A 9,671-nucleotide genomic window follows, 5' to 3' on the forward strand; every position below is an offset into this window, starting at 1 on the left:
TAAAGGACTAGTAGGATATCCCCAATAACTAAAGGACTAGTAGGATATCCCCAATAACTAAAGGACTAGTAGGATATCCTCAATAGATAAAGGACTTGTAGGATATCCCCAATAACTAAAGGACTAGTAGGATATCCCCAATAACTAAATGACTAGTAGGATATCCCCAATAACTAAAGGACTAGTAGGATATCCCCAATAACTAAAGGACTAGTAGGATATCCCCAATAACTAAAGGACTAGTAGGATATCCCCAATAACTAAAGGACTAGTAGGATATCCCCAATAACTAAAGCACTAGTAGGATATCCCCAATAACTAAAGGACTAGTAGGATATCCCCAATAACTAAAGCACTAGTAGGATATCCCCAATAACTAAAACTAGTAGGATATCCCCAATAACTAAAGGACTAGTAGGATATCCCCAATAACTAAAGGACTAGTAGGATATCCCCAATAACTAAAGGACTAGTAGGATATCCCCAATAACTAAAGGACTAGTAGGATATCCCCAATAACTAAAGGACTAGTAGGATATCCCCAATAACTAAAGGACTAGTAGGATATCCCCAATAACTAAAGGACTAGTAGGATATCCCCAATAACTAAAGGACTAGTAGGATATCCCCAATAACTAAAGGACTAGTAGGATATCCCCAATAACTAAAGGACTAGTAGGATATCCCCAATAACTAAAGGACTAGTAGGATATCCCCAATAACTAAAGGACTAGTAGGATATCCCCAATAACTAAAGGACTAGTAGGATATCCCCAATAACTAAAGGACTAGTAGGATATCCCCAATAACTAAAGGACTAGTAGGATATCCCCAATAACTAAAGGACTAGTAGGATACTAGTAGGATATCCCCAATAACTAAAGGACTAGTAGGATATCCCCAATAACTAAAGGACTAGTAGGATATCCCCAATAACTAAAGGACTAGTAGGATATCCCCAATAACTAAAGGACTAGTAGGATATCCCCAATAACTAAAGGACTAGTAGGATATCCCCAATAACTAAAGGACTAGTAGGATATCCCCAATAACTAAAGGACTAGTAGGATATCCCCAATAACTAAAGGACTAGTAGGATATCCCCAATAACTAAAGGACTAGTAGGATATCCCCAATAACTAAAGGACTAGTAGGATATCCCCAATAACTAAAGGAGTAGGATATCCCCAATAACTAAAGGACTAGTAGGATATCCCCAATAACTAAAGGACTAGTAGGATATCCCCAATAACTAAAGGACTAGTAGGATATCCCCAATAACAATAGGATACTAAAGGACTAGTAGGATATCCCCAATAACTAAAGGACTAGTAGGATATCCCCAATAACTAAAGGACTAGTAGGATATCCCCAATAACTAAAGGACTAGTAGGATATCCCCAATAACTAAAGGACTAGTAGGATATCCCCAATAACTAAAGGACTAGTAGGATATCCCCAATAACTAAAGGACTAGTAGGATATCCCCAATAACTAAAGGACTAGTAGGATATCCCCAATAACAATAACTAAAGGACTAGTAGGATATCCCCAATAACTAAAGGACATATAACTAAAGGACTAGTAGGATATCCCCAATAACTAAAACTAGTAAGATATCCCCAATAACTGACTAGTAGGATATCCCCAATAGGTAAAGGACTAGTAGGATATCCCCAATAACTAAAGGACTAGTAGGATATCCCCAATAACTAAAGGACTAGTAGGATATCCCCAATAACTAAAGGACTAGTAGGATATCCCCAATAACTAAAATCCCCAATAACTAAAGGACTAGTAGGATATCCCCAATAACTAAAGGACTAGTAGGATATCCCCAATAACTAAGGACTAGTAGGATATCCCCAATAACTAAAGGACTAGTAGGATATCCCCAATAACTAAAGGACTAGTAGGATATCCCCAATAACTAAAGGACTAGTAGGACTAGACTAGTAGGATATCCCCAATAACTAAAGGACTAGTAGGATATCCCCAATAACTAAAGGACTAGTAGGATATCCCCAATAACTAAAGGACTAGTAGGATATCCCCAATAACTAAAGGACTAGTAGGATATCCCCAATAACTAAAGGACTAGTAGGATATCCCCAATAGGTAAAGGACTAGTAGGATATTCAATAACTAAAGCACTAGTAGGATATCCCCAATAACTAAAGGACTAGTAGGATATCCCCAATAACTAAAGGACTAGTAGGATATCCCCAATAACTAAAGGACTAGTAGGATATCCCCAATAACTAAAGGACTAGATATCCCAATAACTAAAGGAGGATATCCCCAATAACTAAAGGCACTAGTAGGATATCCCCAATAACTAAAGGACTAGTAGGATATCCCCAATAACTAAAGGACTAGTAGGATATCCCCAATAACTAAAGGACTAGTAGGATATCCCCAATAGGTAAAGGACTAGTAGGATATCCCCAATAACTAAAGGATATCCCCAATAACTAAAGGACTAGTAGGATATCCCCAATAACTAAAGGACTAGTAGGATATCCCCAATAGGTAAAGGATACAATAACTAAAGGACTAGTAGGATATCCCCAATAACTAAAGGACTAGTAGGATATCCCCAATAACTAAATGACTAGTAGGATATCCCCAATAACTAAAGGACTAGTAGGATATCCCCAATAACTAAAGGACTAGTAGGATATCCCCAATAGGTAAAGGACTAGTAGGATTTCCCCAATAACTAAAGCACTAGTAGGATATCCCCAATAGGTAAAGGACTAGTAGGATATCCCCAATAACTAAAGCACTAGTAGGATATCCCCAATAGGTAAAGGACTAGTAGGATTTCCCCAATAACTAAAGCACTAGTAGGATATCCCCAATAGGTAAAGGACTAGTAGGATATCCCCAATAACTAAAGACACTAGTAGGATATCCCCAATAGGTAAAGGACTAGTAGGATATCCCCAATAACTAAAGACTAGTAGGATATCCCCAATAGGTAAAGGACTAGTAGGATTTCCCCAATAACTAAAGTAGGATACAATAGTAGGATATCCCCAATAGGTAAAGGACTAGTAGGATATCCCCAATAACTAAAGGACTAGTAGGATATCCCCAATAGGTAAAGGACTAGTAGGATTTCCCCAATAACTAAAGCACTAGTAGGATATCCTCAATAACTAAAGCACTAGTAGGATATCCCCAATAACTAAAGCACTAGTAGGATATCCAATAACCAATAGGATATCCCCTAAAGGACTAGTAGGATATCCCCAATAACTAAAGGACTAGTAGGATATCCCCAATAACTAAAGCACTAGTAGGATATCCCCAATAACTAAAGGACTAGTAGGATATCCCCAATAACTAAAGGACTAGTAGGATATCCCCAATAACTAAAGGACTAGTAGGATATCCCCAATAGGTAAAGGACTAGTAGGATATCCCCAATAACTAAAGCACTAGTAGGATATCCCCAATAACTAAAGGACTAGTAGGATATCCCCAATAACTAAAGGACTAGTAGGATATCCCCAATAACTAAAGGACTAGTAGGATATCCCCAATAACTAAAGGACTAGTAGGATATCCCCAATAACTAAAGGACTAGTAGGATATCCCCAATAACTAAAGGACTAGTAGGATATCCCCAATAACTAAAGGACTAGTAGGATATCCCCAATAACTAAAGGACTAGTAGGATATCCCCAATAACTAAAGGACTAGTAGGATATCCCCAATAACTAAAGGACTAGTAGGATATCCCCAATAACTAAAGTAAAGGACTAGTAGGATATCCCCAATAACTAAAGGACTAGTAGGATATCCCCAATAACTAAAGGATATCCCCAATAACTAAAGGACTAGTAGGATATCCCCAATAACTAAAGGACTAGTAGGATATCCCCAATAACTAAAGGACTAGTAGGATATCCCCAATAACTAAAGGACTAGTAGGATATCCCCAATAACTAAAGGACTAGTAGGATATCCCCAATAACTAAAGGACTAGTAGGATATCCCCAATAACTAAAGGACTAGTAGGATATCCCCAATAACTAAAGGACTAGTAGGATATCCCCAATAACTAAAGGACTAGTAGGATATCCCCAATAACTAAAGGGACTAAAGTAGGATATCCCCAATAACTAAAGGACTAGTAGGATATCCCCAATAACTAAAGGACTAGTAGGATATCCCCAATAACTAAAGGACTAGTAGGATATCCCCAATAACTAAAGGACTAGTAGGATATCCCCAATAACTAAAGGACTAGTAGGATATCCCCAGTAGGTAAAGCACCAGTCTGCCTTTACAATCTTCACCTCACCCACCTCTCCCCGAGACAGCAGGCACTCAATCTCCAGAGAGGCTCAGAAGAAGCGGGTCCACACTGCCTGGAGCATCAGGAGAGGAGGATGAGGAGGCGGAAGAGGGAGAGCACTCACACGGGACGGCCTTCACCTGCGTTCTGTTGAAACACTGGTTGGGTATGTAACGTGGTCATAATGACACAGGTGTAACAGTCCGTATTACCTCCATGAGAAAGACTTTGTCTTCGCAGAGGCCATCAGCTCTTACACCCCTCTGAGGTTCATGGCCATAGGCTTCTCACATAGTACATTGTTCTGGGCCTTCATGAAGAGCATGCCAACCGGCAGGTGGTATGGTTGGGTGGTGCCCACATATTCCACCTCTACCCACACACAAAATGGCATAATAAAATGCACTAATAAACACTGTTCTGATGCATATTACACACACTGAGAGGGACATTAAGCACCGGAGGTGACGGCTAGGTTATATTTGAGACAAAACACTGACCAATCTCTGGATCTCTGGCCAGTTCCTCATGGTGCGGCAGGGTAGCCTAGTGGAATAGGCAGTTAAGCCCACTGTTCCTAGGCCATCATTGAAAATAAGAATTTGTTCTTGAACTGAACTGGACTAGTTAAATAAAGTTAAAAATAAAAATAAAATAAATAGCTGCCATAGGCTTGAGGGATGCTGTGCTTCTTTGCAAACTCCTGAGCGTCCTGTAGTTTCCGAGCAGCAACAATCTAGGGTTGACAAAAGGATGGGCTATTTCATTCACTCATTATTTTACATTTTCAACATGTTTGTAGCCTATGACACTTTTAAATAAGCCACTTTCACATTTCTATATTATATTTCCTACATGCTCATTTAGTTCGAGTTTTACGGTAAGTCATCCATCTGTGCAGAGTATATCTTGCGTCATTAAACGAGATTGTAATGTCAGCAACTCAAAAAAAATCATTACAATGGGCCACATTGTAACTGTTCCACTCTACTTAAAGTTAACTACATGAGTGTAGTGAAACCTTCTGATTTCTGATCATAAAACAGTTCAGATCATTCACGTTAATTTGAAACTCCACGCCGACGATAGCAAACTGAGGCTTGAACACGGCCACAATAAAGTATGTGGTGGTGGGTATCACTGTCTACTGTAAACGGGTACAAGTAACTGGTGGTCTCCGAGAGGGAGGGTTTTCAGTGCCACTGTGAAATCATGGCTGATTTTACCGGTGCTACAGATTCCCCACCTGGTTGCCATATTGGTGTCGACAACATGTAACTATTAGCCAGCAGGTGGAGACAGACTGTTTTGATTAAATGACGATATAGCGTCATTGACGATATAGCGTCATTGACGCGAGTAACCAACCAGTAGTGTTCAGGAATATTACAAACACATCCGGGTATATCAAGCACACGTTATAAAACACTGGTGCTGCAGTAATGGACATTTACCAACAGATGGAATCAACGTGCCAATTTACACCCATAATAGACCGAGGTTTGGTGCTGATTGTTTTGTGTCTAATGAATCATTTATTTTCATATTTTGGATTAGGCCTTCAAATCACTTCAAATCTTTAATATAAAATATTTTAATTAATTTTAGATTACATTATTTCCTCATGTGCTGCTTGGTGTACTGAAACCTAAGAGCTGGCCAAGGTAGCCTATGTTGTCAAATGTGACATACATAAACTTGCTGACTCATCAGGCCTTGTTTCAACCCATGACCTTGGGAAGCAAAGTCATTGTTTACTCAGACAATAGTTTTATGGGGGTCCTACAATGTGTCTATGACAATTAGTTTTTTCTCCAATTTGAATATATTCTGACTTGATAATGATCTTGTCACCTCATCAAATAAACCTCACCATGGCAATCAGTGTCCTTTATCGAACCCATCAATCTTACACTTCACCGTGACAGACTTTAGCACTCTTAATTCAACCTGTCAGTCTTAGCAGCTCACAGTTGCTACTGATCAACTCAGGCTTCCTTGTCATCACCGTGTTCAAATTTGTCTCATATCAGGTGCAAGCTGTATAGGGCTAAGTCGTGAGGGGATCATTGTAGACTCAGGGATGAATCCCTCCCTCTTGTCGTACACAGCTCTGTCCATGTCCAGACCCTGTGGCACAGGTCAGATTGACCATGGTCGAGTGGCGATTGAGGGGTGGTTATTGGCTGTCTTGATTGAAGACCATTCCCACCTGTTTCCTGCACTCATCCATAATCTCAGTGAGCAGGGCCGACTCGGCAGGGGCATTCTGGGGTTCTCCTTCAGTCCTGCTGAAGAGAAGGAGAAATTGACTGACTGTATTGTAAGCAAAGATTCCGGTTGGAAGCAGCAGGTAACAACAATGTTATTATTTATTTGACTGTTTTTACTGTTTATTACCTAGGATATACCAACATAATTGCAATTGGATTGTTTTTGTATATCTGTTCAAACAAACTCTCATCTTTGAACAGAGAAATTGTGTTTTTCTCTGGTAAGACTTTGCGAGCCACCATACCTTTGAGCAGGCACTGTCTGACTTCCTCAGCCTCGTAGCGCAGCCCAGTGCTGTTAGTGAAGTTCAGATGTAAAGAGGGCTCAGGCAGGGGTACTGTGTCATCTTCCCATTCACCTCCAGTGTGGTGGGACAATGCATGGGACCTTGACCCTGAGAGGACATGAAACAGCCATTATGTTTTATGTGTATACTTATCAGTATATGAATTAATCAATAATACATCTCAATGAAGTCTCAATCAGGGACATACTGTAGATCAGATATTGTTTAGCATTTGTTGGTTCTTTCGTCACTATATTACATTTCCCCTAAATGAAGATAAAACAGGCTGGGACGTTTAAAGGTTGATTCAGTAGTTCCCGTTGTTCCGCTGATGGTGGCGTCGTTAGGCAGTGAAACAGCGATGGAGAAGAAACAGAAAGCCAGCCTGTTCCTGGGAAACTTCATCACCACCATGGGCTCATCCATTCCTGGCAAACCATCAACAAGTCAAACAGCAAGTTAGCCCTTTACACTTCAATAAAGAATGAATTATTGTCGTAGGCCTAGTCAATACTGACCCCAATGCTAATCTGATCCTTGGGTTGTGCCCAATTCCAAACTCATTGTCCCTGTCCCACAATCCCTGGTTTACTTGACCAGTACTTGGCTTACATGACCAGTGAGTAGTATCTTGTGATAGATTGTTAGCTGGCCAGCACGCACATGACATTTTGTACTACATGTAGGTGCCAAGATTAATACCTGAGTTGAGAAGAACTCCAATGGCATGGATGGACTCTGGCCTCTCCCCGTTGAACACCATCAGCACAAACTGCAAGTTGTAGACCCCAATGTCCTGCAGTGCCTCCTCCCAGCTTCTTCTCCACCGAGCGGGGGATGTGAAGCTGAGTGGAGCCGAAAAAGGCCTTCACCAGCTTTACGTCGCCGTTGGCGTCCTCAGCCAGCCACCTGCGAACCTCCCTGTGCAGTGGGAAACGGGACCAGATGACCTGGGAGAGGACAGAGAGAGCCCATCACCTCACAGAGTGGACAGACAGTTCCTTTCTATACCTCAACTTGGTCATTTCTACAACAGCCCTCATATGATCAGCAAAATTCATCCATACATTTGCCAGACGTTGGTTCAAATACATATGTAGTTGACAACTGGTATTTAAAATACTTTTTCTGTGTATTTGAGTATTTTCAAATACACAGCCCAAAACAAGCACTTTTATTTGACTATTTGAATGGTTATTTGTAAAAACACAAATAGTATTTGAGAGTATTTTCAAATACCTTTTTGAAATAATATATTCAAATACCTGGGTTAAATGTATGGAAGTGTATTTCCAAATACATTAAAATATTTAACTACTTGTCCTTTCAAATAAAATATACCTTACTTTGAATGTACAGTATGTGAAAGTAATTTAGATATTTTAAATAGTATTTGAACCCAGGTCGGGTATTTGCTACAGTAATGTGACAACAGTACAAATGGTGAGACTCAAGCAATAAATCATGTTAACAGAATGGACACCCCAACTCTCATGGAGCCTTTCCCACACCTCCATGAGAAAGATGTTGGACTTCTTGGAGGCAGCAATGAGGTCCCCCACCTCCCTGGAGTTCATGGCGAAGGGCTTCTCACACAGCATGTTCTTCCCTGCCTGGAGTACCAGCAGGCCCAGGCGCCAGTGCTCCGTGTGCAGCACGCCCAGGTACACCATGTCTGCAGGGACAGTCACACAGTACACAGACTGGAGGCTGATTTTCAAACAGTTACGTCATTAAGCCATTATCTGTGGCTGCACAGACAGGCCCTCCGAGGCTGTTAACCCACCAATCTCTGCATCGCTGGCCAGGTCTTCATAGCTCCCATAGGCCTTGGGGATGCTGTGCTTCTTGGCAAACTCCCGGGCACGCTCCAGACTCCTCGCAGCCACCGCCACTATCTGGAACGAGAGGGGAAAACACACAGACATTCATTACTTCTAGGCAAGCTGTCAGTGCAGACGGAGAGAGAGAGGCAGGAGGAAGAGAGACATCCAGTATGTGAATCACAATAGAATGTGTTTGTTTGGGTGGAGTGGGGTGCCTGGTGGTCTCCAGTAGCGAGGGTTTTCATGTCCACACTGAAGTCGTGGCTGATCTTCCCCACACTGCAGAGTCCCCACCGGGTTGCCATGTTGAACAGATGGTAGTTGGCAGGTAAGAGGGGTTGTGCCTGGGCCTCGGGTCAGAGCTGGGGAGAGCGGCCTTGTGACCTTGTGGAGCGCTGGGTAGTCAGATGTAGTGGAGCTCCACAGCGTGCCCACAGAGCTGGAAGCTTCACCCTGGAGAGCTGCTGCTGCATTTATATGCTGGCGAGGCTGGGAATGTCAGCTCTCCACTCCGCTGCCCCTCACACACACACACACACACACACACACACACACACACACACACACACACACACACACACACACACACACACACACACACACACACACACACACACACACACACACACACACACACACACACACACACACACACACACACACACACACACACACACACAACACACACACACACACACACACACACACAACCCTCGGAGCACCACCACAGGTTCATACAGTCATGTAATGCTGCTGCTGATACAAGTCTCTTACAACCAGGCCAAAGTGGTTTGTACCGGTTGTCTCTGACAATCTGTAACAGAACAGTTCAATGGGATTCTTCAGCAACATTAGCATGATGGAGAACTAGACGGTTTAATGTGTACAGACATAACTCACCTTGCCCTCACATAATCACTGTCCCAAAATGCTGCAGGTCAACCCGGGGAAGCCGGAACTATTAGGAAGGAGGTAG

General features: G+C 41.9%; 1 pseudogene; it reads right to left on the bottom strand.

Moving 5' to 3' along the window:
• Positions 1 to 6,488: 6,488 nt before the first annotated feature.
• LOC135554072 (trans-1,2-dihydrobenzene-1,2-diol dehydrogenase-like) lies at positions 6,489 to 9,000 on the bottom strand (annotated as a pseudogene).
• Positions 9,001 to 9,671: the final 671 nt, after the last annotated feature.

This window comes from Oncorhynchus masou, chromosome 2, assembly GCF_036934945.1.
Source record: "Oncorhynchus masou masou isolate Uvic2021 chromosome 2, UVic_Omas_1.1, whole genome shotgun sequence".
Taxonomy (NCBI): domain Eukaryota; kingdom Metazoa; phylum Chordata; class Actinopteri; order Salmoniformes; family Salmonidae; genus Oncorhynchus; species Oncorhynchus masou.